Source organism: Oreochromis niloticus, linkage group LG18 (assembly GCF_001858045.2).
Source record: "Oreochromis niloticus isolate F11D_XX linkage group LG18, O_niloticus_UMD_NMBU, whole genome shotgun sequence".
NCBI classification, from domain to species: Eukaryota; Metazoa; Chordata; class Actinopteri; order Cichliformes; family Cichlidae; genus Oreochromis; species Oreochromis niloticus.
The window spans coordinates 29,320,548-29,325,922 of NC_031982.2; the positions used below are offsets into that span (position 1 = coordinate 29,320,548).

A 5,375-nucleotide genomic window follows, 5' to 3' on the forward strand; every position below is an offset into this window, starting at 1 on the left:
TCACTCCACATCAGCCACGCTTTGCTAGCTAAAACACCGGTGTCGGCACATATTTACTTTAATTTCAATTCGGGTTAGAATTTTTTTTTTGTGCGCAATGCTGATTTTCTCTGCGCAGATACCGTGCCAACAGTGCGCAATTGCGCACGTGCGCAGCTTAGAGGGAACATTGCTGTCATGTCTCCATGTCAGTCCCATCCCAGTGTCAAGTTCACATGTTAGTCTGAGTCTCAGTATGTGTTACTTCCTGTTTTATTTTGCAGTTCCCTGTTTTGTGTGCGTATTTTCAGTACTGAGTTTTCTGCAGTTCCTTGTTGTGTTCTTCCTCTTAGCTCTGTCTAGTTTTTTGCTTTTTAGCATCAAGCAATAAAGTTATTTCACTTCTGTTTTTTAGTCCTGCGTTTGGGTCCTAACCTGCCTGTTACACAGCATCATTGAAGCAGTGGGGTATCCTTTTGACAAGGAACAAAGCAAAAAAACAGTAAATATCCGAAGAAGAGCTTTGAATGTCCCCAAGAAGCCTGGAGAACTATTCCTTAAGACTACTTACAGAGAGTTTAGACTCTGTTGAAGAATAAAGGTGGTCATACCAAATATCGACTTTCAAATTCTGCTTTTACGAATTTTGTTTGTTGCTTATGTATTTCCATGCGCATTTGCATATGTTTCTATAAATCTCTGTACCTATTTCCCATTTTCCTACCGAATATGAATCTGTAGATTAAGACATTTGTGCAGGACTGAATAAAGCAGTAATTTAGGACATGGTAAGTAAATCCAAATATCCGATACCTTAATACAAATTACAGATTGAGGCATTTATAATATGAATTTTTAGGCTTATGAGTCTGTTGGGGCCTGTTTGCAATGATTCATATATCCTAGTAATCAATGCTTTGTCACTTTAGTAGAAAGCTACTAGTAGTTGCAAATGATAAGAAATGGCAAGTAAAGGGGGTTTAAGTGCAAGTTATTTAAAATGTAGGTTTCTGTCCTGATGTTCAGCACTAGTTTTTTTTAAGTAGCTCCATATCATATGGGTATAATGGCACACTATGGGAATTTTCTTGATTCATTAGAGCTACCAAGAAGTGCAAGCGACCTGTAATCTCATTATGGATGATGTGATTTCATCAACAATTACTACTGATGGTTTATTTATATTAATAGATGTTCAATTATTTTCTTAAAATAATGATTCACTTTTGTAAGAATATCTTATTGTAAAAAAACTGCCAAGATATCAAAGATTTATCTCAATTCATGTCAATAGAAAAGAAGTGTACATTAAGAGATACAGAAGTAAAACCAGTCAGTTGTACTGAGTTTCTGACAGGCAAGAGATGGAGACTATGATGGAGCTGTGTGTGTTTATATGTGTGTACGTGAGTGTGTGCACACTCCCTCATGGGAGTTTCCCTCCCCACTCAGCAGTAATGAGCTGTGCAGGCAGCATTTTGCTTATAGGCCCATAAACAATGCACTTATTAAGATGGAAGCCGCCGCAGGCAACCAAGGCTAATTCGGCTACATATGCGTGGAATGAGCGCTTTCGGAGGAGTCTGTGTGTCTTTGGGTCCGTGTCTGCGTGTGGGGAGGTGGGGAGGTGGGTTCTAAGTCAGTCAGGTTGTACACGGAGACAAAATGATGATAGACAAAAAAGGCTGGAGAGGATTTGCACCCAAGAGAATCTGAAATGGGAGCTGTTTGAGAAAGCAAAGGGGCAACAGAAAGCGAGATGTACAGAATGAGAGACATTAAGAAAGATAGAGGTAGAAAAGTAAAGCCACAGAACAGAGACGCTGGTGGAGTCTGGAAGACTGGAGGAGAGAGAGAACGGTAAAACGGAATGAACGGCGCAGAGGAAAAGAAAGATTTGGCTATCGAGACAGAAAAAGAAAGTGGGAACGCAGACAGACGGAGATTAAAATAGAGAGCGAGTGAGTCAGACGTGGAAAGAGGGACAGAAGGGAAGACTGACTCATAAAGATAAAGAGAAAAAGTGAAACAGAAAAAGTGACACAAAGACGGTGAGAGAGCAAAAATAGAGAGAGGGAGAAAAAGTCTCTGGGAAATTCCATGGAGTAGAAGTAAAAGCAAAAGGCAAAAGCAGAAAGGGAGGGAAAGGACGGAGATGGAGCAAGAACTCTAATGGCTTTGTTTTCAATTAAACGGCTGAAAAAGGAAGAGATAGAGAAGGATTTTTGTTTTAGTTTATAACCTATTTCAGACAATACTAAAAAAGAAGAAGAAAAACATCAGAAACAATAGCTCTTCCTATTAAATTTCTTGACTCTTTCAAACGGCACATACATTTGTTCATATAGTTCCTCAGTAAGGAATGAAAATGCCACTGCACTGGGTCAGTGTGTTTTTTGGTTTAAGTTATACTCTTTGAATTATGGTTTGTATTATATTTACAGTTCCTGGTTTCTAGGTTTCTGTTATGTTTCTATTTTCCATGTGTTGTATGTTTAGTGTTGGTTTTCTGTCTTTATGTCTTCCCTGTGTTCCCTAACCAAAGTGTGTAGTTACTTTGGTCTCTGTGCTTCATGTTCCCTCTATTCTGGAGTCTGTCATCTTTCCACGTCTCTGTGTCAAGTCTGCGTCTTTGCGAATGTCTCGTGCTTCCTGTTTTACTTTGATAGTCCTTGTCCTATGTCAGTGTATTCTGCTTTGCTTCCTTTGACTCATTATGTCTGATTTGTCCCAGCTGTGTTCCCACCTGTTCCCATCGTCTTGTTGTCCTGCCTGTGTATTTAAGCCCTGTGTCTTCCACTGTTTTATGCTGGTTCATCTGTGTGTCATCCTCTGCATTTCTTCTGTGTTTTGTTGAATTTCTCCAGGTTCCGTGGTTCTCCTCGCTGGTCTTCATATTCTGTGTTTCCCCGTCTTAGATTTTTATGTTTCATGTTTCGAGTCCTAGCAGTTTTGTTCCTTTGTATTATTTTTGTACCTTTTCCCAGTTTAGATTTTTCTTAGTTTTACTTGCTGCCATGCTCTGCCTTTGTTTGTATTTCGTTCCCCCACTTTAAATGAAACTCACGCACAGTTACTCAGTCATCGGTGCCTGCACTTGGATCCACCCTCCTCACCACTCCGCACGTCTGCGTCAGCACTCGTGACACAAAGGTTGGGACATGTTTATGACAAACATTTGATAAGATATCTATCTTGGAAGTTTAAAGGCTTGAAAAAAGGCCACTCTAACATCATGTGGGCACATGTAAAATTCACGTGCCATCATGTTAGCTTGCATGTACAACTTAAAACACTGTCGCTTCACATCATCATCACAGAGATCACTTCTTAAGATATGACCTAAGTATTTCACTTTGCTCACCACATCTAATACTTGGTCTGGTAATTAAAAATAAGTGAAACACATTCAGTGATTTTACTTTGTCAGTTTAAAAGCAACAAAGAGTTAGTTAAGAAAGAAAAACAACCCACACAAACTGAAAAAAATTCAAGCAAATCTACTGTAAAGAAGACAAAAAAAAACACCTCTTATGAGACTTTGCAGGAAACAGTTTTCAAAACTACATGGAGTTCAAATCTTTTAGTTGTTTAATTATTTATGGACCATTGGGTCGACAGTGTGAATGGTTTTACATAAATGAAGTAATTTCTCTTATGCCTCAGTTAAGTTGTCAAGTATTAAGACAGAATCTTTGATCAGACGGATGATATGATGACAAAGTTCTTCATGGCAAAGTACACATTCATAGCTCTAAAAAATATCGTATTTATGAGAATTAGCTGATATTTCTATCAGTAATCAGTATGGCAGAGGTTTTGCAAATTATAATACTCCTGTAACTTTGTTGTTACAGGAATGGCAGATGGGTTCAAGGTGGGGACGGGATTACCTCAGTGGTCAGCTCTGAGTCCCTTGTGGTTTGCAGTTGTGATGGACATTAAGACACGAGGTCAAGCACGAGTCTCTGTAGACTGATGTTTACAGACACTATTTTGAGAATAGATGGCATGTGGAAAAGAGACGAGAGAGACGGAGGTATGCTCTGAAGAGAAGAGGAATGAAAGTCAGAACAGAAAGACGTGTGTAAATGAGAGGGAAGCATGTGTAACAGTGAAGATGCAAGGAAAGTAGTGAAAGTAGCTGGGGTCAACCATCCAAAGCAACAGAGCACCAAAAAAAGTAAAGACAGGGCGAAGTGGGTGGAGACAAGTGTCAGAAGAAGAAATAAATGATTTGTATGAGCAAGAGTGAAAGGGAAGATAGTGAGGCCTGCTATGGTGTATTATTTAAAGACAGTGGCATTGAGAAAAAGACAGAAGGCAAATCTTGAGGTGGCAGAATTGAAGATGTTAAGATTTTCATTGGGAATGATCCAAATGGACAAGATTAGAAATGAGTACCAGTATCAGACAGCCAGCTCAGGTTGAGTGGTTTAGAGACAACGTTAGAGAGGCTGAGAGACATGTACAGAGGAGTGATAGTGGATGCAAGTTTGAAAAGTATTCTCACAGTAGAATGATGGAGTTCAAATGTTTGAAAATTACCCTTTGATGAGGAGAATCAAATGTCTATAAGTCTGATTATTGCTGATGTCTTTCCTTCTATGCATTGTGTTAACACACAAATAAATGCTCCAGACCAGCAAACCTAGGTGCTCACACTGGACGATGATCAGTTAATCAAGTGCATCTTGCTGCTCACCCTCTTAGTTCCTATATAAGCAGGAAGGGGGTACTTGGTTTACTGCTTCTGCATGTTGGCATAATTTTTCAAATCAAATATTGGCAAACTCTAATATGTCTTTTTCGTAGTTCATTTGGGGTTGTATTTATTAAATTTAAGATCCGCTAAGGACCAGATTATTTTATTACTTGCTCATAGAATTGAAAGAGGGTGTTTTTTATTTTTACCATCCATACTTCAAGCAGCCAGAAAGCTTTTAAAAAATAACTGTATATTATATACGTATATATATTGAGACCAAAACTCTGTGCATTGATTTGGGAGGAGTGAACATGAATAAATAACACAAGCAAGCTTAAAGCTGGCACAAATGAGCCTGTATGTAAAAGTCCTCTGACTCATCTCAGGTCCCTGTTAGCCAGGGTTTTCTTTCCCCTCAAGGCAGAGCTCAACTGGACTTAATGGTGTCTGTATTTGTTTTTACATGCTTTTGTATGTTTGTGTGAACAACTGTCGGGCAGAGTCAAATTGGTCAAACGAAGTTTCTCTTTTTAAGCACTGAAATGTCATGGGAGAGTCATTTGCATCTGCTGCATGAGATAGCTTCATGTTGCCAACTGCTGAGTGGTTCAAGGCAAAAGTGTATGTGTGCGAGTGTCTGTATGTTGGTTTTAGTTTGATTGTGTGTTCATCTACTACACTCAGCGAC

General features: G+C 39.1%; 1 long non-coding RNA gene across 1 annotated transcript; it reads left to right on the plus strand.

Moving 5' to 3' along the window:
- The first annotated feature begins 2,742 nt into the window (after window positions 1–2,742).
- LOC109195377 (uncharacterized) lies at window positions 2,743–4,738 on the plus strand. Its single transcript, XR_002057018.2, has 2 exons — window positions 2,743–3,132; window positions 3,837–4,738. It is a non-coding gene; the product is annotated as an uncharacterized LOC109195377 (long non-coding RNA).
- Window positions 4,739–5,375: the final 637 nt, after the last annotated feature.